At 41.8% G+C, this 25,472-nt stretch overlaps 1 protein-coding gene across 10 annotated transcripts in view; it reads left to right on the top strand.

Annotated features, from left to right (window-relative positions):
- The first annotated feature begins 3,725 nt into the window (after positions 1-3,725).
- Positions 3,726-25,472, top strand: part of LOC115360624 (unconventional myosin-IXAb-like) — a 144,558-nt gene continuing 122,811 nt past the window's right edge. For all 10 annotated transcript variants that reach the window (XM_030053631.1, XM_030053632.1, XM_030053634.1 and 7 more), the window contains exon 1: positions 3,726-4,016. The gene's annotated coding sequence lies outside the window, so the exon portion shown is untranslated. The remainder of the gene's footprint in view (positions 4,017-25,472) is intronic.

Here is a 25,472-nt window from a genome sequence, read left to right on the forward strand (position 1 = left end):
ACCAACGCAGACAAAATGGATTATGCCAGTATGAAAGCAACTAGTTCTGGTAACAATTTTTTTGAGAAAAATTAACAGCTCTTAAAATATGTTGAGGATGATTTTTTGGCGTTTCTGTTTTATTTGATAGTCACAATGGAGAGAGACAGGAAAGGCAAGGGAGAGAGAGAGAGGGTGACATGACGCAAATGGCCAGGGCTCGGATTTGAACCCATGCTGCTGCGGTAAGGAGTAATAATAATAATAATAATAATAATAATAATAAATCAAATTTATATAGTGCTTTTGTAAGTACTCAGAGACGCCCCTAAATGACTCTTTGCTTGTTATTTTCTTATTTAAATTGGGATAATTGTGATTAACTGTAATAAAAAAAAAGGGGGGTACAGGGGGTACAGGGACTTAAAGCATTATCTGCTCTGTTTGCATTCAAAGTTCAGTTCCATCAAAAGTATAAAATAGATAAACAAGATCAGGCACCCACCTTTTCATTATTATAGGTCAGGCTTCACAGAGATTTGGGTTTGGGGTTTAGTTACGCTTTAAGCCAAACATCCAGCGTTCTTTCTTTGAGAGTGTCAGTAAACATCTAATATGGTTGCTGTTTCCTTCGCAGGGAGTCTGTTTGTGGCTGGACCGCAACAGTGGGGCCAGCTCTACACCACAAATGTCCGTCACCAACTGAGTGATGAAGTTACTCAGTGACTGAGTGATTAAGTTACAACATTGGTTAGCTGAGTGTTGGAGTTTCCTAATTGGCTACAGCTCTTTCAGAATGAATCGTGCCATCCTCAGGGGGTGTTTATCGTGGTTCCACTCATTGACTGCAGCTCATTCCAAACTTATTGTACGTTAAAATAACAACACCAACTCGAAATGGCTGCTTCAAATGAACAACATTAGTGTAACTAAGAGATTTGCGGATTTTTATTTTTAACATAACTAGATTATCAACTATGAAACAAGCTTCACAAATCTCGCTTTAGCATTTCCTGGTTGTACATAAAGCTGTTCAGTTTCTCTCTGACCAGTCAGTGGTCTGCAGTGCTTTCATGTCACCTTTCAGTATTGCCTCAGCTCGCCTGGAACTTCAACAGAGGTGATACTGAATAAATTAACAAGTATTATTCACAACTTTTGTCTGATAGAAAAGCAAAAAAGTCAAGTTGAGCTATGCCATGCAGCGGAAAAGTGGCTTATTTCATAAAAAAAATAAATAAATCTGAACTATTTAACTGTATAAATAATCAGGGTATAGAAACTGCTGTCCAGTAAAGCTGCTGTTCACAGAACCAAAAACAGATGCTTTCTAAATGTATTTGTGCAGCTACTAATTAAATGGCTACATTTTTGCATGTTGACCATACACAGTACAGCTATATACCATGTTTTGACTTAGTCTTTTTCCCACTGGTGATAGAGGTTTGTGATTTGTGGGTAACAGTGTTTTATGGGTTACTGTCTGTAGCAAAATGGCATCTTGCACTTTTACAAGTTTGTCCAATGGTACTCCCTGTCACAAAAATATAAGGCTAGGAATATGCTCTATAAAAACGTAAGCTTTAACTTATTTTCAGGCAGTTCTGTTTTTGGCTATAGTAGACAGCACAATTTCGGGTTCATAAAAATTGTGTAACATAAGCAAATAGTCAACTCGTTTCTTTGGACTTGCAGTTTGGAAACCGGTGACACATTAAAGCAAATCTGTAATGGATTTAGAAATGATGCTGCGTCCAAGAAGTGACACCGGTGGCAGTCAGACAGTATGCCATCTTAGTTTGGGCTGAGATTCAACCATTAGCTCATTCATGTTGAAAAATACCTTTGACTTCTGTAAGTGGCAACACATCCTTGATTGGATTAAGGTGTTTGACGTCTTTAGTGTCATATACAGTGAGAAGCAAAAACACCTGAACAGAATTTATTAATTTGAGGTGTGAAATTCTTCTGCGCCCACAGGAACTGAAACAATCAGAGGCCCCTTATTGCTACTATCCCTGTTTTTGAGACATTCTGAATCTGTTTTTTCATCTCTTCTAGATTTTCTGGTTGACAGTTGGCCTGTGTCAAATCCTCCTGGCTATAGTCCCCTTTATTTAAAACCTGCCAGTCTATTGTCTCCCTTTGCCCACCCATTGCCCTCAGCTAGTGTCTCTATTTTTATGTGAGGCGCCTGTCAATTTGGACACCGACTCTGGCCTGAATATGCACACTGAGGGCCCCTCGACACAGACTAGTATTCCAACTTTCAGAGCCAAAGGGAGGATTTCCTTTTCAAAATGTCTGGCTGGTAAATATGTCACCTAGCTGGAAACCGATCCTGTGAAAAACAGCTGGGATGTTTTCAAACCCACCAGGGGAGAGCAATCTTTTTCTTCCTTTACCCAGTTGAATGTATGAGTGTCAATCCGGTGCCAGCAGAGGCATAGTCTGTCCTGCTCTTGTGAGAGTAAATAGCCCTGGAGCAGTTTCGAAGATCTGCGGCTAAATCTTCTCTAATTAGATTCACCTTAGAGTCACTGTATAGTTATTTCTACAATGGTACCACCTTAAAAGAGTTCAGCTCCTCTAAAAGCCCCCACAGTGACAGTGAGCATGAATAGACAGTGGCCATCTATGTTGTGTTTTATTTTATTTTATTTATTTATTTATTTAAAAGGGACAGTGCATATTAATAAAAAAAATTACATGTAAATATGCCAGTTTGTAGCCATAGGCTAATTTCCAACTGTAGTCCCTTGGCAGGTTGATGTAAAGAAAGAAAGGGAAGAAGGAGAAGAAAAAGAAAAAGCTCAACAAGAGCAAGACACATAATACAAAATTTTGAATATTGACTCACAGGGAAGCATCCTTTGCACAACACCTTCTTGTCAACACATGCCTAACAGTAGAACCTGTTAGTCGTTAATTCAAATTAAGTCTCCCCATGAACATGGCATCTTTCCTACAAAAAAAAAAAAAAAAAAAAAAAAAAAAACCTCTCATTCCTATAGTGCCACATTCAGTTGTAACTTGATCAAAATATACCCAACACTAAATACATAAATGCTTAGTGTTATTTTAGTGTCATGATGACTCAGATTTAATTGAGATGCTTTCATTTCCCTATGAAAACAAACTCCAGTGTTGCTATAATAAACTTACAATACAAATAGCAGCTGTACGAAGCGCCATATGTTAGGTATTTACATGGGATTATTAAGTGATAGAAGATAAAAACACCATAAAACAGCCTACTATAAACATTAAACTGTAATCACTATAAACTCAACTATAATAAAACAACTACAAGTTCCTATAGAAATATCACAGGAATATCAATACATATTTCGTTAGGGATCAGCAAAGCAGCTGTTTTGTGTGTGTATGCGTGTGTGTGTGTGTATGTGCGTGTGTTGGGAGGGGGCAAATTTTAGTCACACCCCATAATATTTTCAGTAATGCGCTGAATGACATTATGATTATCTTTAAAAAACAAACAAACAAACAAACAAAAAAAAAAAAAAAAAAAAAAAAAAAAAACAGTAGCTACGGTCACCTGTTCGGCCCATTCGCTGACAAATTCTTAGTAATTCTTCTCAAGAGAGTCCTGCAAATTCCCTCCATCACAACTCCCACCCTACGGCGTAGCCAACGTGGACGCGCAATGCGAGTGCACGCGAGGTTGCACCGATTGTAAGCGGAAAAAAGGGAGAGAGAGAGAGAGAGTGAGAGAGAGAGAAGGCAGAGCCGAGCTGTCGGAGGGCGACGTGACGGGAAGAGTCAAAACACAGCCTCGGAGAAAAAAAAGACAGATAGAGCGAAAATTGGATTATCTTGACAGAATATTACAGATTTGAGCGGCGTAGACGCACCAGGATACGTGGTGCGTTCGACTGCGCACGGTAGCGTTTCCATGCGGTAAAATAACGCCTGAGTTTTGGACTGGGGGTGATTTGCCTAACCTTCCTCGTCAGGAAAAAAAAGACGTTTAGCGGGAGCAGCTCGCTGAGGAGTGGATTCAAGCAACAGCGGAGGTAAAGACGTTTTCCTTCACACTATTATAGCGTGTTCTTGCTGACCACTGCATGTTAACTCTCACCTATCAGTGAAGGCTGAGTGTCCGCAGCTCATGATGGGGAATGTCAAACCTCCCTGTCTTTGCAGGCTGCTGCTTGCTGTCTCTGTCATTTCGGCATCAGTGTGTCGTCTACACAGCTTGCCTGAATTGGGACCGGGGGATATGAGGTTGTATTTTCAGTGGGGCTCAGTCGAGGTGGCTGTCATAAAACAGAAAACGCCGTACAGCCCTAGCTTGGTGTGGTCAAAATAGCCTCCAGCCTCTTGTACGCACCCAAGGGACTCGAGCCTCCCGCCCCGCGCCTCTGCCTCTGGTAATGTCACGCTCTTTTTTCTTACATAATGGTTACGAATGTTGCGTGTTGCATTATGGACGCGCACAGTCGCCACATTTCGGACATGAACACGGTCTGACATGCAGAATAAAACAGGCGAGCAGTGGTAAACATGACGCGTTGGCTGTGGATGGGGTAGCGTATCCATCCAAAGACCAGTGTGGCGGAGGATGAAGGGAGGAGGAGGGGGCGGTTGCTTCATGAAAACTAATTATGTTGTAAAGGCTGATTTTTTTTTTGGTAGCGAATACACTGTGTTTTGGGGCATTAGTCGGTGTAACGTTATGGTAAACCTTTGCTCCGATGGGTGTGTGTGTGTGTGTGTCCGACAACTAAGACGGCTTACATCACATTGATGCCTAATGGGGCATGGCTGAGGTTTTTCCATGGCACTGTATGGCTTGGACACTGGGATGTGATGCTGCTAGCGTTTCCAATTAATCACACAAATTAATCATACTTTTGATGAGGCAAAACTAATCTATACTGGTGAATTAAATGGTGGGTAAGCAGATCGCTATAAGGCAGAACAACCTAAACAAATACACAATTAGGCTACACTTTTAATTATTTGTATCTTTTAATGTATTATCCCCTGAATCACCCTAATCTCACATAACGGTAATATATTGTGAATTTGCATCATAGATTTACATTATCTAAAAAAAAAAGCTGCTTCTCTGTAAATGAAGAGGTGGATAAACTGAGCTTAGCCAAGCCAAGTCAGCTTTATTTATATAGTGCTTTGAAACACAAAACCAATGTGTACCAAGCTACTTCACAAAATAGTGGGTTACAAAAGAGGGAAAAAAGCAATTTGATACAGGAACATCAACATCAAGATTAAGAGGCAAGAGAAACACAGCAGAAAAGGATGTGTCAGACGCAGAATAAAGCCAATGAAATGCAATAGTTCTGGCAGATGTACCCCCCTGCGCCCCTTTTCTTCCACATGAATTTGATGCCACTGCTTATTTTAGCTCTGAAATACAGCAAAGTATGTGTCTGTTGCTCAGTCATCCTCCAGTTAGACCTGTCAGTGATGGGCTCTCAAGCCAGTAGTCATGTTAAAACAGGCCTGCATGGCTTCAGTCAGACCAGTGCCCATAAGCTTTCAGTCCACTCGCTCACACTGGAGAGGGCTTCAAGTGGAGACCCACCCTTCTCTAACTCTGAATTGCCTGTGTTGAGCAACAGCACTGAACAGCAGTGGCTGAATGTCACGAGTCGCTACCGGCCTTTGGCAATCCTCAAGAAATACCACAATGATATCATTCTCCTTCAGCAGGGGTTAAACAGGGATGGGGCTGAAGTCATTATGTCTAGGTTAAGTTTACATGTGGGGGAGAATCAGATAACCGCTTTACAACTAGGTGTTTGTGGCTGGACTTCAGTCGATGCGTCATGCGCTGGCTCTTACTCTGCTGCCTCTGTCAAAAGAGAATGCACTCGCTGCGATGTTAAGTTTGCTGGCATTAACATTTCATTCAGGTTATTATGTAAGTGGCGAACGTAAAGCCCTTGAGAACAGGACTGAACACATTGCCTTGACAGCCCAACCGAGTTGAAGGCTCTTAAAACAGCTCAGAAGTTGCCCTGAAATGCTTTGTTTTTATATTGTGACAGATGAAGCCGGCAGATGCAGAAGATCTTCCGCACACCTCTTTTATAGATGATGCAGTAATTGGTCCACTGTGTATCAGCTGTGAATGTGACTCTCTACAAAGGCTCAACCAATGTAAACACCTCAACAGTAATAAGACACAAGGTTCAACAGGAATGCTGTACTTTATAGAATCACAGAGTCTAACACAACCTGCACACAATGTTTGGAGATTGGCTACCAGAGATTATGAGAAACCTGTCACCATGTTGGAAGAGCAACAAGAAAACTGTAATGAAGACTGTAATGTTATCATGTGTTCCTTCATGAGGTTTACTCCCTGTTTGTAGAGTTACTGTGAACATGCTACCATTATTATTTTCTTTGGGCTTATTGTTAACATCTATTTCTTTTATTTTTGCTCTCTCAGCATGGTGGTTTGTCCACTATAACCATGGGGACACACTGTCCAAACGTTTTGTGACAGGCGAACAGTGGTTCAATCAGTATTGATGAACACAATTAACTCTCTCTCTGAAAGCCAGAAACAAGAGAAACGAGACTCCGTTCACGTCAATAATCCATTGACTAGTTCTGCTGAGATTTTATAGGAGAATGACATCGGCAGACTAGTAGAACATCTGAATTGTTTTTTAAAAACTTTTAAAATTTAAACATGCTAGAAACAACTAAATTAAAGCCAAAATTGCACCCAGAAAGCAAACCTGGTTACTGTGCCCGGCTTCCTTTTTCCTCCTTGTCAGTTGGTACTTTATGTTGCATTGATATGATGTGCCTGATAAGAGAGTGGGACAAGCTCCTGTCTTTGCGAATGAAGATGTCTCAGGCCTGACTGATACAGAGAGTTTGGACCCGGTGCCAACATTGCTTATTGATTTAACTCCAGATACAGACTTTGATTTCAGGCGTGTTTCTTAAATTTGCTTCCTCAAGACAAGCCTATTACAGTATGCTGTTCAAGCCCTTGTGTTTCAGCCTTCAGGGAGGGGCTAGAGAACAAACCCAGAGCAAACCTTAAACTACTAGAAATGATTTGAATTGGTCCGCAGGCCCACTGGCTCATGTTTCTGTTTTGTCGACCGCTTCAAACGATCATGGCATTAAGCAAAATGATTTTTTTAAGAGCAGCTGGCCACAACCATTTAGTTCCAAATGACGTCACAGTCAAAGCTCTCTACACAATGAATACAGTACATTTGCATTGCATGGGAACCACTGCAGAGCCCCCTCTTTCATTTTTCCTCCATCTTTCTTGCATTAATTATGTATACTGTTCTTTAGATCAAATAGATTTATTCCAAATGTATGGAAGTCAATGGAAAAAAACAACTCCTCTCTTTGTTTTCTCAGTAAACGTTTTTCCCATAAGGTTATGGACTCAATCACAAATTGTATACTGTTCCTTGATGCTTATTTTGAAAATCAATGCCCCATTTTAGAGTAAAAAAGCTCCAAAATAGGGGAACGTTTTTAAGGCGTGGTAAACCTGTCATTGCCTATAACATTAGTGACATTTACTTTATAATTATAGCTCATCACTGAAAATATCTTGGCCATTCAGAAACCAAGTGGTAACTTCCCAACAGCTACGCTCATTTATTTTACACAGTCAATGGTTTATTCCAAAAAGCTTAAGTCTGTCTGTCAAGAAAATAGTTGCCAGGCCATTGCTTTTGAATTCAAGCAAACAAAAAGTTGATTTTCTATGCCACCTCAGGAGTTCCTCTTGAGGTGGCGTTCTGCTGCTGTAAAATGTGAGTTCTGCAAAAGCAGTATCTGTAACATGACACATATAGCACTTGTTTCAGTATTTGTGATAGCATTCTTCATTTGCAAAGTTACAGATTTTATGATTTCTGAAACTGAAATGTTTGACATTTCATATGAGTATTATTGGAAAGCACTGATGCAAAAGAGATACCTGAAGGAAATAGACCGAAAGAGCCATAAGTTACATGTTCTCTGTTGTGTATAGCAGGGCAAAAAGAAAAAGTGACTGCATTTTTTATTCAAGTACAGGAACAATTTAGACTTTCCAGAGATTAAGAGAAAAAACAAAACCTGATATTCTATAAGAAACTGTTATGTGCAGTTACACTTCAGTCTTTTGGATTTTGCTCTTCATTTAAAATGTTGTTTCATGTTTACAAATGTGTTTCTCGACCATCAGATAGAGCTCAACAGTAGTATTTCAATTTTACATGAGACTCATTTCTGGTGGAAAATAACACTTGCAGCCCTTTTGCACCAAAACTTCAATATGTACTGAACTCCAATAATAAACAGTCTGCATGCATACTCATTCTACATGTTGGGCCATGATGGGAGTAGATGATTTATTTTGACTTATTTTACTGCATAAACATCATATTAAGAATCTGGGTAAAATATCAATCATTAATAATTGGTTCGATAGAGGGAAGGGTAACTCAAACAGCAAAATTGACATGTTTTGAACTGCATTCTGTGTGGGTTTGACTGCAGGCCATTTGGCACTAGATCCCAATGCCCTTACTTTGAGCGGCGGGCTCACGTGTGAACTTTGTTTTGCAACACTCAACGCTTCATGTAAGACAATACCAAGATGAGGCCAACGTTTCACATACCATGTCAGTGCTGCTATATGCATCTCCAACCAGGTGTATTTATAGATCTGTCCACAATGGTGGGCGGGGGGTGGGGGGCATCTTAAATAGCATGCGTCTTTGTCCTGACACAGTCAAGGGGACGTTAGAAGATACTGTGGTAAAGTAGTCAGGTTTCTCCATCTCATTGTTGCCAGTTGTCAGATTTCCGCTGACACAGTTTGAGAAAAAATAACGAATAAACACGTCTGATGGAAGCAGTGTTTGTCTGAGAAATACTCTGCATATCAACAAAGTTTGTCAGAATTACAATTGAGAGGTAAAGAGAAAAAAAATGTAATTTACATCCTCTTACACTGTTATGTTCATTAATCTGTGATGTCAAGTGCTTCTCAGCAGTTAATTTGTCATGAAGTGTTTTTTGATGTATGCACTTTCATTCAGCTGTCCTTGTATGAGTCAACTTCAGTTAGTGCTTCCCTGCATTTCTCAGAATGCCTTTCGACAACATCCAGTGAATGGGCCTGAAGTTGGTCCATTCTGTAGTGGGTTTAGTTTTACAGAAAATTGCAGATAGTTGAATGTAGCTACCATGCATTCTGTTCTAATGAGGTTCCTGTAAGATTCAAATTTGTTATCTCATCCTTTTCCACAGTGCATTTCTCCCTGTCTGTTTTTTTAAATGTCCATGCAAAATAGGGAGTCTAGAAAGAAGCCCTTGCTTTTTTATTTTGAGAGACTGATGCCAAAAACCTGACATTTACCAATTATGTTTTAGACCGCTTAAACCTTTTCTGCTATCAAACTCCATTGTAGCTATGCTGAAAAATGATTCAGTGTGATGTCACATAATCTACATTTGGCAAGCTATTTATGGGAATAAGAAAATTACAACATCAACCAACAAAACGGGTCCAGAAATGCAAGGTGCACCACCAATAACGTTTTTTTTTTTTAAAGTCTTAAAGTGTGATTCAGGGTGAAGTTTTCCTTTTAATGTTGTTCCGGGAGATTTCTGACCACATTTTCCCAGTCAGTCAGGGATTTGGAAGGGCGTACTTCTGGTCGCAAGCCTGCTACTATAATTACCCCAAGTACCCCCAAATGATTTGAAATCATGTGGAGAACACTTACATTTTGAGAGATCGATTGCATATTCCCAGCAGGGAAAAACAAAATAGTTTGGCACATTCCATGACTAAACATAGCACATAGGACAAAAGGTTTGCCATGCTTTGTCACAGCTGCTGCTTTCTTCAACTGTGAATGTAAACAACACTTTGACTTTAAGAGAAGCCATATTAACATCTGAAATGGACATATAAGGTTCTTTTCTGTAAGTATTCAATTCATACTGCAAGCTTCAAACACTGAAACAACTTGCTGGACTATTCAGTGGAAACTTGACTGGTGACACCCTTGAGCTGTTTGTGCTGCCAGTTGAGGCGGCCTGTAATGACCTGTGACGCTCATGTGACATGAAGACCCAGGCTCAGTGGTCAAAGTGATTTGTCACGATGTGACACATTGACCTTGTTGATGCTCTGATAGATTGTGTCTTGTGAGTGTTCAAAGTCTGACCTATTGACTTGCATCGTTTGAATCAGTCATAATCTCTTGAAAATCACATGAAGACACTGGCTGCTTTAATGCCTCCACCCGCTGCTGAAGTTAATTGTTGAATACCTTCTCCCCATTCTGTATTACATGTTCTTTTGAGACAAAGCACTCAAAGACGATCCAAGGTATTGCTAAACAAAGACACGTCGGCAAGAAATCCTAGCACTCTCTTGTGCGGCTGTCCAAGCATATTAAAATCACTTTCACTTTTTCCACAGCCCTCTTCAAAGGAGTTGCTACGGTACGTGTCACTGGCGCAGATTGTTAGCGTGATAGCGGAGCTCTGTTTGATTCCAACATGGCCTGATTCTTAGCAGGGCGCCACTGTTTGTTATTCTTTCAGCTGTTCAAAGGCGGGCCCTCGGTGAATTTCTGCATCCATTATCATTCCTCACATCTCCTTATATTATTCATTTAACCTCATGCTTTGGCGATGGGACGAGCTGTCACAGCTTTAGGCACAAAAAACGCTTTAAGGCTTTGAAATCCATGTGTCCTGTTGTTGCCATAGTTGTTTTGACACTGAGAACTGGAGCATTTGGCAGGATTGTGATTCTTGCATCAGGCGGCAGCTGGTGAGGGCATGGCTCAGTCCCCTGGCATTACCCGGGGCAGAGTGCAGCCAGCGGCATTGCCATGCTCCCCTCGTCCTGCTTGGCTGATTACAGATGGAAGGAGAGGGAGACTGGGAAAAGAGATGATTAAGAGTGAGAGTGAAGCCGTTAAAACATGTTGAGAGATTGCTTCTGAATCAACAAGCCAACAGTCAGACCCCATGAAGATCCAGTTCACGCTTCTGGCAGCTGCACCCAGAACTTTATTTATGGGATGTAGTACTGTCAGATCCTACATTTAAAATCAGCAACCAAAAAAAAAGCTCACATCTCATACTTGTTGCTTGGCATGAACACAACATGGAAAATGAAAATGAACCTGCACACTGAAATGCTCCGACAATCTAAAACCTGACATTTCCTGTAATTCCATCCACAAGTAGTTGTAGATTTTAGGCTGCTTGTCCCTTTCTGTGTGTTGTTCTCATGGTACAGCTTTGCGGATTGATGGATGTATCATAAATATTTTGCATATATGTCTCCTTGAAGATGTATTTTGTAAGTCAGGATTCCTCATCTACTGACAGTACCTCCTTTCATTTCAACATTCTCTGACTCTGTCTATGTATGGATGTAGTGAACTCAGAATATGTTTGACCTGACGAAGAGCCCAAGGGATGGAAACATTAGATATTAGATGTCAACTGACAATAGAATAAAGTATTGGAATGAATGAAAATGAATTTTAGTGTAAACTAACAATAAAGTTGTATCGTATCCTGTTGTATCATAGGTCTCTGGGCACTTTTTAATTTTCCAAGCAAAATCACACATGTAGTTGTCCTTGTTTTATACCTTTAATTAAGGATGGATGGACAAATAGTCTGTCTGTTGATATATGCTTTAAAAAAAAATATTGTATTAGTCCAATATTATTTATGCTGCCAACATCTGGCTGATTGCGTGACCTGTCTTCCTAGGAGTATACCACTTAATACTTCACTGTGAAGTTACCAACAGAGTAAGATTGACATGGTCTTTTGTTTGAAATGAAAACACTTAATTGTCTTAAGACAGGCCTGTCTGGAAAGCTTAACCTGTTTTTCCAACTGGATTTGTGTTACAATTCTTACAAAAATGTATCTGCTGGTATCAACCATTGTGGTTGAGATGATATAGGATATCACTAAAAAACAAACAAACAACATATAGGTGCATCACTACCTGCCACTCGTCTCCCCACCCTGGGACGCATAAATTCCCCTGGGATGTAGGGATGGAGTTAAATCTAGATAGTTACCTATCTGTTGACTTTTGGGAAGCTTTAGTGCAACAATGCGGGGCCAAATCTGGCCCGTCATAAGGTGCTGAGTGGTCAGCTGACCAATTTCTAATTCACAATGAACATAAATGCATTCACACTGGGAATCCCCTGGGTTTTACTTGTTAGCCCATCATTAGGCTATTCTGTGCAATCCGCAGAGGTTGTGCCACTTGATTTCTACAAAAAGATGAGAAGTTAATTTAGTGAATAAGTTAATAAGTCAATTAATTTGAAAATAAAGAATTTCAAAGAAAGATGAGTTATGGGCCTTTAATTATTTATTCACTTTATCTGAAAAACATTGTTATGGTTGTTTATTAACTGGCCGTTGGCCTCCTGTCATTCTGCAAAAGTGTCCTCCAGGCAAAGCAAGTCAAGTATCAAGGGTTTAAGGGACTGCTTTGCTTAAGTGTCTTTGAGCAAGTCAGCTGTGCTGCATCTGACCCTGCGCTCTGACCTTGCTGGACTGGGGCAAGCAAGGGGAATTTCCCAAAAGGGATCAATAAAATATCACATTAATCATTTTGTTTACCTCCTCAGGAAGCTGTCTTTTATTGTGTTCAGAACATGAGTCGACGACTCGGCGTAGCCAAACCCTGCGCTGGCTTGGCTGGACAGCAGTCTCACTAAACCCACAGAAAACAATGGAAGGAGGCTCACAGGATGCGATTCACAACTGCAGTCTGAAATGCTCATATTCCTGTTTACTCCAATGGGATATGCTGTGAAGCAAAATCAGCCCTCATTTGTGTCTGCTAGCAAATTTGAAAAACCTGGTGGAAAAGACTCTCAAGACTTAGCTAAATAGTAGTTTGTGCCTCTTCTGTGTGCTTCTGTCTCGTAAACTGAAACTTAAATTGCTTCAGCGAATGTCGGTGGTCCGTATTAGCCTTCGGTCGGTGGTTTAGCTCGGTGGCTGATGCTGACGCTTGCATTGTTTGTCTCACTGTGTTGCCAGAAGATTGATGGAGGTGTTGTTCGGATTGACAGATCTAGTGCAGCTCACTGCTCTCTTGAAAGCAACACACCCTCCCTGTGAAACACCCGCAAGGGTAAATCAGGAGTAAGAAAAACTCTCACCCCTCCGCAATTAGCACCGTGTCATTTGGGGTTCAGAGGCAGCCAATAATGTCACATTTCTCGTGCGTCTGTGGTTCACTTTTTCAACACAGTTTGACAGGGTGCCCGCAGACTTGGTAGGCGGCGTTATTTAGCACTTGTGTCACTTCACTGAAAGCTGAATTACTGTCCTTAATAAGTGCTTGTGTCATATTTGTACTGTCTGGGCGAGGTTGAACCGACCCATGCTGTCAGTGAGCTTGGGAGCAGTGTCTGGATTCAGTCACCGTGGATTGGCTGCGGGTCTCAAACTGAAGCCAAATGACGCCCTCCAGAAGTGCTGGCAGACGACACACATGCAAGAGGAATTTGAATGCGTGCACAATATGGCAGACAAACACACGTGTGACCTGCTGTCTGCCTCGACTCTGTTGCACTGTGTGCGTGAGTGTGCGTCTGCATGTGTTTGGGTGTGTGTGAGTGTGAGACAGTAGCAGGGTGGTGGCCAGAGCTAGAACAAAGCAGTCTGCGACCAGCCAGTGGACTTGGGTGTGGCACATTCAGTGTGATGGAGCACCAATGAAGTCTGGTGGCCCCCCCCTCACTCTCTCTTTGTGTCTCTCTCTCTCTGTCATTTGCTCTACACATTTTGTCCTTACCGCATCCATTCACTCGTACTTTCTTTGTCTTACTTTCCTTCCTTCTGCTCATCTCTTTCCATCTGCTTTTTGTCTTTCTCTCTGTCCCTCTCTCTCCAGTAAAGTGAGCCCTGAAAGCTTAGTCATTCTGCCAAGGTTGTGTGAAAGTTGCTCTGTTCTGCATCCTGCAGTCTGTCCTACTTGGGCCTGCGATGCTAAACTGGGACGCCACAATACGAATATAGCAGGTAGGAGCCAGTGGTCGAGTGGGCAGAGGTGCACTCTGTGTAAATGGAGATGGTAAATGTCACAAGTTCTGCCTCACTGTCTTATCATCTTCCCATCTTCTTGCTTTAGCAGTTAGAGCGACCACTTGTTAACTTAAATTGTTCACACACTTGATCCTTTTAGCAGTTGTGTGTCCTTCAGCAAAACTTGCTCATTGTAAGTGGTTAGAGTGCCATTTAATTTGCCTAAAATGTAAATAGCTAAACATATTTATATTCAGCTGCCCCTGTGGTGGAGACTAGCTGGATTCATATGACACAACATACAGTTTAACAACATTCAAGATTATTCTTTACTGTTTATTCATTATAATTTATAAGGATCCACATTACCTTAGTCTCACAAAAGACGCATGGCTCTTGCAATTCCCAAATGGTTCCACCCACCTGCCTGTATTTTTGCATGCCATGCTGATATTGGAAGTGAAGGTGGATATCCAGTCATGCAGTCACATCTGCATCTGCTTTGCAGTCACGTGAACGCGTCATTCTGGAGTCCAGCTCTCAAAGGCTCACTAATGCTATCTAGCTGCTAAGCAGAGTGGAAATCCAGAAATAGCCTATTTTTGATTCCATCTTTTAGGAACTTTGCAGAGTTCATTCTGACACTAATTTGAAATACTTTCAGTCTATGTGTTTGCTGAGTTTTTCCATCATGGTTTAGGGTGTTGCTAATAAATTAAACATGTACAGCTAGCATTGTGATCTCTTGACACGGTTTTGTTTCTGAGGGGAACACGTCTTCTGGTTTCAAGACTTTTCCAGTGGAAGATGACAGCCTCTGTTTTTTTTTTCTTGTGTTGCAGTACAGGCTAACATCAGGCCGTCTTCTGGGGCTCCACAAACATTCACAATGACAAAGACCTCCAGTAGCCATGTTTTTCTGGCCGTTTGCCCATCTGTTTTCCTAGCTCCTCCCTCCTGTTTTCCTCCAATGAGATGTTAACAGAGCAGTCATTATGTAGCCTGCTGCCGCCACCTGCGCAGACTACACACACCTTTATGTGTTTGTCTAGATGCAAAGGGGTTCAAAGCCCAGCCTTTCTTCCTGCTCCGTCTAACACTGATTACTTATTCATTCATCCATTCAGGCTTGTGGTCCATTTACCCAGCTACACGCCTCTTCAGCCTTCATTGACAAGCAGTTGTTGCTAGGAGCCACGCACACACACACACACACATACACACACACACACACACACACACAAAACCACACACACGCGCTCACTGACAGTGCCTGTGTCTGTGAATAGCAGTGCAGACCACACGCAGTGAGATCTAATACATAAAGATAGATTCTTATTGTATTCAGGTCTGTGCTGCTTTACTGGCTTTATATTTCAGTACTGTTACATTTCAGCAACGGTTACTGTTCTCGCTGTTTTGTTGCATGGATGTTGTTTGTTTTCTGCGAATGACAGCTGATTTGATCCACTGCATGTAGAAAAGTGATTCATAACTAAGCCATGATTCATGACTCGTTTACAAATGCATGGGTGTCAGTGAGGGAAGTGATTAAATATTGCCCTGCCTGTTGAAAGCTGATTAGTTTGATGATACTACAACATGACGCTACTGGCTCTTTTTTCCTACACGGAGAGTGTTACACATTATGAAACTAACACATACTATTGATATCACTCTATCACTCTACCTGTGTCAAATTATTTCCCATGAGATATCTGTCATTTGAAAAATAAAAAAGAACTCTCAAGTCACTTAAGCTGGACAAAGTGATTACACTTTTACAGGCTGGATCCTCCTTATTCTGAATATCCTGAATATATAACTATACAATGGTGACTGATTTCAGATATATACTCTCTTCGTATACACAGACACCATCATCTTCATATTCAGCTGTGTGTGTTAGAGCAGCCTTGTTAATGAATGGTCCTCTTTTCCCTCAGAGGCGACCACAGCTCTTTTGAATAATAAGGAGAGCTAATCAGCTGCACTACAGTCTCCTGTGGAACAATGATGAAAGCTGCTCATGTAAAAACCGGCCTCGGACAGAGAGTTGCCATTGGCTAATGAGGAACGAAAGGCGGCTGGCGATTGGTTGGTGGAGTTCCGAGGAGCCATAACGTGGTTGGCTGTTGTCACGGCTCCGAGAAATCTCACCGGCGAGTGTGTGAACAGGGTTGAGGCTGGATAGCTGAGAGTGAGAAGTGTGTGTGTGTGTGTGTGTGTGTGTGTGCGCGCTGTTGGTGTAAATCGATGCTTAGGTCAAGGTGAGCACAGTGGGGTTTAATTTAGCCAAAGCCGAGTGTGAAAGTCACCCCACTGTGGCTACATGAGTGTGAATGATGGGTGTTTGAAGCATGACACATTACACACACACACACACACACACACACTTGCTCACACACTAGTAATAACTTATGTACGTGTTTTTGCCTGCCCTGAGACCTGACATGAGCTCCATGTCAATGCACCTTTCTCCGTCTTTTTATGATTTATCTATTGTTTTCATTTATTATTTCTATTATATTTCTGCTGTATGAGATGTTATATAGGACAGACAGCGATGACATGAGACATATTATAGGCTGGGTTCAAACAAGCAAAAGTCACCAGCTCACAAGTGGCCTGTCAATCCACTGAGCCACCCCCATTACCTTGACTGCAGCTGTAGAGGTATAAGATAACCAGGCTTTGTTTGTGTGTGTGTGTGTGTGTGTGTGTGTGTGTGGTACCGTGTCATTGTGTTGTGAGTGTTGGGCATATGATTCAATAATACAAAACAGTACAACAATACAAAATTTATTTGCACAGACGTGGATAGACTGAGACTCTATCTATCTATCTATCTATCTATCTATCTATCTGTCTATCTATCTATATTTCTAACAAGTATCAAAATAATGCAGATTCTCTTTTTCTCATTGCTTTATGCTGTATTTCCCAAAGATCACTTGCCAGTCAAACAGTGTGTTCAGCACTGGGACATCTGTCACTACTCCATGTGTACCACATGCACCACATCTGTACTGCGCATGTGCATTTGTGCACTTTAGGGCAAGACTGAGCTGTCAACAGAGGTGGGAAGGAGGCGAGATGGTTCACTCATTAGCGACTTCCCTCACCAGCTCTTGAAGCAACTGACGTGCTTAAATGAGAATGTCATTCTTGAGATAGTTTATTTCCAAATGATTTCTGATGTCCTCTGCATGCAATCTGGTCACTAAAAGAAGATATAGCTAGAAACGAAGAAATTAGCTTAAAACTTAACGCTTAAAAATCTGATCATTAATGAAATTGTGTCCGGCATTGGTAGCATTAACATCAGACCTCAAGCCTTGCAGTATTTGCTTTTTTTATTAACAATTTGCAGTATTTATATGATACTGCCTGTTAGTGAATTTATCTAAAGAAACAAACTTTTTTCCACAATATGAGTTGCTTATGTTTTATGCTTGACCAGAACTCTTCCCCGTCCCTTAATGTAGAGTTCTTCATGGGTCCAAAAAATTGTGCCAAAACCCCAAAAGTCCCGCGAATGTACCACCCAGAACCAAACCAGACCTGTCTATTTTTTGAAAGTTAGTCCTGGACCCATGCAGAACTGAGAAATGCAGGACCCGGTCCTGGACCAGACCCGTATATAATTTGAGAGGTGGTCCTGGACCCATGCAGAACGCTAACAAGTTAAAGTTAATTTACAAATTGTCAAAACAAAACTTTGTGTCTTACCTAATGTAGCATTAGTAGCGTTGTAGTGTGCTTAAATCCATCCTCCTTGCCAAGAAAGTTGATAAAATACCTCCAACGGGGCTCGTTTAGAATCAGCTTTGCAGTTTTGTTGCATCTAGCAAAGATAATTTCACCTGCTTGCCCATTTTAAACTATAATAACGATTGCTTGTTTGATGCCATGGCTGTTAACATTAGCATTGCTAATTTGCATCATCATCTGTCACACAGTTGATCACGACCGGGTCTTCTCAGATCCACTTGGGCATTACACATAATGTTGAACAGCGGCAGTAAAATGGGACCCGACCTGGACCTGATGGACCATATAAAAACATGCATCCGGACCCATATGAGTCCCAGGTCGGGTCTCGGGTCCTAGGGATCGGGGTGGACCTGTGAAGACCTTTACCTTAACCCTCCTTGGTAAATTGTGCACATGAACATGCTCATCAGCAATGTGGCAGACGTGCAGATCAGATAGAGACAGGGCCTTTTACCTTGGATTTTCTGTTGATGGAGTTTGAGTTTCTTGTTCTTGTAGTTGTCTATTCAGCCATAATGGTTACCTGTGCTCATGCTAACAGCCTTGTTCATCTGTTTATTCCAAGCAATGTGAAACCATAAAACGAAATCACTTGGTGGTGTATTGTGGATTATTTGTTTAAATTTATTAACTCCTTTCTGAATGTAAAAAGCTAAAAACAGTCTCTCTTCATCCTTTAAGGAAGTTTAAAAATCCCTCTCTTTGAGCCCACCGTCCATCCCTGAATCTCTGACAGCTGATTAGGTGGTCGTGACAGAGGAGGGAAGTGGAGCAGCTGCCGCCAGAGAGAAAACAATCAGCGAGTTACACACTGGCCTCTAAGTGGATTTGGTGGCTGGGATTGAGGGGGAGGGGGAGAGGCGGCGTCTGCACTACATGTCTGGATTGTCTTGTGGACTGTGTGTGTGTGTGTGTGTGTGTGTGTGTGTGTGTGTGTGTGTGTGTGTGTGTGTGTGTGTGAATAGACGGTGCCTTTGTTTTCAAGATACAATACATGTGGCTGCTGAGCCACACAGTGATGTGGTGGTACCGACAATGAAGTGTGTGTGTGTGTTTGTACGTTTGTGTACATGTGTGAGAAATCAGATGAAACTTTAATGGTCCTTGTGGAGAAATTTGGTCACTACAGCAGCAAACAGCAAAATGATACTGCAAAGGAAAAAAAATATAAACTGAGAAGATGAATATAAACAAGAACAGAGAATATAACAAATGTGGGATGTGTAGAGAACTGACAGTTTTAACACTGTGACATGTTAGTTTTAATATATGTGTAAAATAAAGATAGACATTACTGAGGTGAGGATTGAGTGGAAACAAAATGAACAACATGAAAATATAGGCAGAACTAAATTGGTGGAAACAAGAATTTAAGTATCTATATATAACAATTAGGAGGGTGTTGGAATATGAAGACAAGATACAGGTGTGTGTGTGTGTGTGTGTGTGTGTGTGTGTGTGTGTGTGTGGCTGATTTAGCCTAACTTGACCTCTTATTGGTCAAACAGACATGCATTTGTTTTCTGAGGAGTGTTTACCAAGAAAAACATTACTGTTTCAAGAGGAACAGTAATGTTTCTATTGATATCATTCAAAGCTAAGTTACACAGTGTGTGTGTGTGTGTGTGTGTGTGTGTGTGTGTGTGTGTTCGTGTGTTCGTGTGTGTTTGTGTATGGTAGCATTATACACAGAATGCTTTCTTTATTGACTTTTTTTTTTGTTTTTGTTTTTGGATCTTAAACTGTTTCCCCCTTGTAAATGGAACAGAAGTGGAGCAGTGGTTTAGCATCTGATCCTGATGGCTGGACTCACATGTGTCTGTTTTGTTGTTTTGTCAGTGGTCATGGCACACACAATAACACATCCTGTTGCAATATTTATCTTAGTCTATGAGTATATATCTGTGTTTGTATGTGTCTGTGTGTGCAATGAGTTTGATGAGAGACTGTGGTTGTGTGTCAAAAGAAATGTGTTCTGCCTCTTTCTCTGTGTCTCAGCGCGTTTTCACACCTGTAGTCTGTTCGCTGTGGTTTGAATCGGTGGAATAGTTGATACTTTGTTACATTGTTCATTTGATACGGCTTGATTCCACATGGCAAGAAATTCAAACGAACAAAAAATGTAGCATCCACCTGGGAGCTGTCAGGCAGATATGTCCAGGTTGAAAGGTGGAGAAAGGAACTGTTTACTTCAGGGATGTTTTTTTTCCTCTGTCACTTAATTGTACAAACAAACCTGTTGGCCAATTCAGTATCCAACATGGGCATGGAGCGCCAGCAGCAGCCGTGGCATGTCTTCATTATTGCAGTTCCCTTTTGGGCAATATATCAGTATATTTCCTTGTTGCTCCCTGTCAAGCCTTTCTACATGGTGTTCCTATGCTGATCGTTGCTCACACTTACCGAGTTGCTTCTTCCAGTTATTAATTACGAGTCCATAATGCACACCTGAGTTGCAGGAGCCGCTTCAGCCCAAAAGGCTTGGTGCTTGCTGTAGTTGGGTTTAATGTAGGTCGGTTCACATTCACACCACAAACAAATTGCTCTGTTTGTAAATGTGCCAAGACTACCTCTTCAACAGGGTTTCCATCTAGTTGTTTTGGTCCACACCCGAGTGCGAATGCTAGTTTCACACTTGGATAAATAAATTGCACCAAGCGAGCATGTGCACCGGAGTTCGATTCTGTTGGACTAAATATGTTCAAATCTGTTTTACTGCCAAATTAAAGTCACCTTAGAAACTACATATTATCAAATACTATTCTAGTATATTGTAGTATATAATAAAATTATTGTCCTTTAAAGTAGGCAATAACAGAAATTTGTCTTTGGCAAGATGGCAAGATGCACATCATAAACATTAAAATATGACTGATGACAGTTAAACAAAAGTCAGTAAATATCTGATATATAATATAATCGATCATCTCTCTCTGTCTCTCAGTTCACCTTCCGTTGCTGTATCAGCATCATTCTTATTTACACATTTACAAATAGTATCTCTCTTTTTTCAGCCTCCTTACCAGACAGAGCAGTGGACACTCACTTTATCCTGATATGAAAGTACAGAACAAAACTATAATATCATATTGGAATGGTATTGGAGTTATGAAAAACTCTTGAATACTTGTTTTGTATTGATGACATCTACTATAATCATATCGCAGCATTTCACTCTTTATTTCACTCACTTACAACACAACTTGTTCCACATGATCAAAACAGGCCAGTTCACTCTGTGGGCCCCGGCGGTGAAGCACACTCTATTACCCCATCCCATCCTGACATGACTTATTGATGAGGATGTAATCGGCTTTTTTGTTCACGGCATGGATTCACACACGTCTTGTGTATTATTCATCCCTGCGTGGTGATGTGATGTGTGTGTGAAAAATCTACTGAAGATAGGTATGTGTTTGTGCATGCTTACGAAATGCATAGCCTATGTGTTGGGCACATTAGTGGTTGTGATGTGTGTGTGTGTGTGTGTGTTTGTGTGTGTATGAGAACATGCCTGTCTTGAGTACCTTTGGTCCTTCCGCAGCTACCCGATATTTTTTTACACGTGCCCCAAGGCTCATCCTTGCTGGGAGAGGCGCTTGGCCTAATGGCTGCATTCTTAGGATTAAATGGAGTGTACCTAATCCATGGCAATGATATCACACGCACACGCACACACACACACACACACACACACACACACACACACAGCTCATGTCTCCCCTCAGGGCCTTCTGTGTAGAGAGCAGTCTGGTGGGCAGTGTATATGACAGACCCTCATAGCCTGTGCAAAGCTTCACTCTTAAATGTCAAAGCAAATGTGATGTGTCTGTATGTTAACGTCCTGTTCAGGAATTGCTGCTGGCCATGTAGCTCCATTATTGCACTGAAAGTGTATTTGAGCATCTCTGACATCATCTGTCGGGATTTGGCAAGCAAGGCTGTAGCATTTGAATCCACTTTGCCCCCCACATTTTCTCCTTTGCTGAATCTGTTAGCTGCCTCTTTGTTTTTGTTTTATTTCTAGTGGACAGAAAACAGACATTTGGTCTGCAGGCGACATGAGAGTTTAAAAACATCCCTGGAGCTGTTTGGAGTGCCAGCCTCCGATTGAAATCTGTAAGTGGAGAGCATTTCACTGAAAGTTTGTCATACAGTCCTGTTTTCCCTGATATATAATCCCAGAGGATTCTGCTCCTCTGTATGATGGTCATATCTAATCTGTGCAGGATTGAACTGGGAGGGCAGAGAGAGGGACTGAGCCAGTGCTGTCACTATGGTTACGGCAGGCCAGGGACATTCATTGATCCAGGCGTCTGGTTACAAGAATCGCATAATGAGATGTTTTTGAACGGTTTCTGTCACTGGCAAATGAGTGTTTCAGCCGCTGTTGACCTGCTTGAAGGGACGACAGATCACACAGCTTTAATTTTTCATTTTAGAGGATATCTTATGTTGGAAGATGTTTTCAAGTCTACAAGCGCACAAGTAGACACTGACATTCAAGCCTACGTAGGGTTCTCTCATTGACACTGTGGTTAAGCGGGCTCAGTACAGCTTTATGTGCAATACTGGAATAATTTATGTGGAATACTGAATTACTTTATATGGAATATTTAGTACAGTAACTGCGCTGTCTAAAATGTAAACATACACACACCCACACACACATACACTAACCGGGTTGTTCCTCATCAGGGCGATTTCCGTATAGCTATGAGAGCATTAGAGGTAAATACTCTGCATTAGATTGTTTTGGGTTTAAGCGAGAAACTGTATCCAACGCTGCTAATCTCGTTGAGGTCAGTCCTTGATTTATGACCCTGTTTGGAGTCATCTTCACCATAGAGCCTTTTGTCTTCCTTGTAGCCCCCAGGGTCAGAACATAACACCGTCTCCACAGCCGCCTCTCTCTCTCCATCTTTCTGCTATAGAATGCAATAGAGCATTCAGTGCCAGAGGTCTTCACTTAATAACATAATCACTTGGCCGCTAAGAGAAGATGAGAAGGGATATCGGCTCCCTATCCAGCTACTGGCTCTGTTCCTGTAGCTGTGAAACTTGAAGTGTTCAGGACGTGTTACTTATGGAATTAACTTGAGGCGTGTCGTTATCTTTGAATTACCGGGCTGCTTGTATAATGAAGACTAAAAGTTTCTTTTCTGCTGCTTCTTTCTTGTCTCTCATGGTCACACTGCTCAATATGCCAGAAAGGGGCAGTTACTTCTATAACAGATTTGATGTTTTGGAATAAGTCTCTCGTTTCCCCATGAGAGCCATAGCTCATCTTGCCATTGGCCCCAATCTGAGTAAGAAGCAGAAGGAAAAACAGAACAAAGGAGACTAATGGGACAGATTTGCACAAAATCTGCCACATTACCCAATCCAGCTGAACAATGCTCTGCATTGAACAGTAGGACTCTGTACTTTGGAAAGCTCCAGTCTCTAAGTGCATTGATCGTTTCCCTCTGCTGGCCTTGTCCTCGTCTATGGGACTCCCACAAAGTAGCTTGTGTCAATCTGCTGACTGTCTGAAGGCTGTATTGTCTCTTTGACTACTGAAATAAAGCCTCAGTTTGTGTTTCCCCTCGAAGACAGTCAGTCTGATTTGAAACGCGGCTGTGCGCCATAATGACGGGTTGGATGAGCTGTGCAGCCTTTAGAGCCCCGTCATTACCTGGTGTTGCACCGCTGCCTCAGCGTGCACATCTGTGCTTGACAGTTGCCTTTTCTGCTTGTTTTCATCCTGTTGTCTGACCTTGCCAATGCACTGCAGAGACAACAGTGCATCTTTGGCTCACAGGAAGTCAGAGTGTACGGTATGTTTAGATGGTACTCTCAGGTTTCCTTGGGTTTAAAGTCAAATGCTTTGGATTGGAACTTTTTTGTTGTTTTTGAGGTTGAGAGCACAAGCCCTTGGGAGGGGAAACAAGTCAAAAATAGTGAAGTAGGAAGAGGATGTGATAATCGTGCTCGTCCCTACATTAAAACTAGCCTTCACAGGAAATGATTCATGTGAAGGAGGCAAATGCAACACAGGGAGCTCTGTGACAACTGACATCTCTTTGGTGGAAGTGAAAGTGACCACAGCAACCCCCCCCATCCTGTGTCTCCTCTTGCAGTGTCATGTTGCACCAGAAAGAAAAGAGGACCTTGAAATATCGTCCTCTTGGCTCATTTTTCTGTTGGATTTCGGGGAAGGTGAGAAGTGGACTGATGCAGCTGGATGAAAACTGAGAACTGAAATAAACTCTTACTATGTGTGCGTGAGAGGGTGAGCGGAAAAACAGGGAGCAAGATGATGTGAGCGACTGCCAATGTACAGCAGCAAAGCCCTCGCATTGTTATTGCGACAAGCCTGCTAGAATTTGCTGAAATGTCCCGTCTGGTCCACAATAGGTGGGGCTGAAGCAAACAATACAGGCCTTTCCTCAGAAAACAAATCAAAACATTCACCGGTCATATCTTGGGAACTGTGCCATGTACAGTTATTAGTTCCCTTTAATGAAACACCTCAGTGGTGTTCAGAAAGTGGCCACAGACCCAGGGGGGTCCATGTTGTCACCCTGTGTACAGAGTGCCGCTGAGCGTCAGAGGTCAAGGCTGGGATCGCTCCCCCTCTGCGTCGGAGTTGAAGTGATTACAAGCCCATAAACACAGCTTGTCAGAGCACAGACATCTGGTTGGGGCACATTCCTCTTATTTTTGTCCAGTGACCTCAGATTTTTGGATGCTCCCCCTTCCCCCCTAGCAATCATGAAGTCTGCCTCAGGTTGGATTAAGGCCCAGACAGCAACAATGCTGAACTTGGGACCTGGATACTCTTATGGTCCCTCAATGAACATCTGTTGGACATCATGGTTTCACTTAACATACTTCACCTGCAGAATGTAAGTACATTTAGTTTACTATAGGAGTCTCATTCTCATAGCATTAATTAATTTAAGGTTGACTTGGTTTGTCCTTCAGTCTAGTCTGTGTACACAGATACACAATCCTTTTGGCTCTACACCTTATATTTGTTAAGTATTTGTTCTCCCAGGTTGGTCCCTCTGGGGGATCAACTTGATAAATGCTTTTTTATAAATGAATGTGACTTGACTCAACCTAGTCTAGTCTCTTGGGATCCAGGTGTATGTATGTTTTGCTGAAGTCCGTGGTTTGCTTAGTGGCTCCAGCACCTTCTTTGCTTTCTGTTTCCGGCCTTGCTGACTCTGGAGAACAAAAAGGTTTCTCTTCGTGTCAGATGGATGATGCCACTCCTCAACACCACTATTGCCTGATTTGGTCTCGTGACTCATCGTGACAGAAGTCAAGCCTGGAGCCTCTTATATTCTTCATCTGGTGCTTTTTATCAAGGCTGTGGCAAGCTTTCATCTCTGTCCATCTGCATGCTGCATCTATCCCTTTCCATTGTGTCCCACCCTTCCTTTCCATGGGGTTTGAGGTTAAAATAAAGCCTGATGAGAGAGTGGAGGAAAGTATAAGAGAGGGAGAGGGACATGCTCCAGCAGACGACATGTCATTTCAGATTCCAGTGAAGTTTAAGAGCCACTGTCGGCGGCGGTGCCCAAAGTGTGGGCACAAACATGTAATTCGACATCCCCTCTGCTGTATGCTGTGCCTTGTTTCAGGGACATGCCACT

Source organism: Myripristis murdjan, chromosome 6 (genome assembly GCF_902150065.1).
Source record: "Myripristis murdjan chromosome 6, fMyrMur1.1, whole genome shotgun sequence".
NCBI classification, from domain to species: Eukaryota; Metazoa; Chordata; class Actinopteri; order Holocentriformes; family Holocentridae; genus Myripristis; species Myripristis murdjan.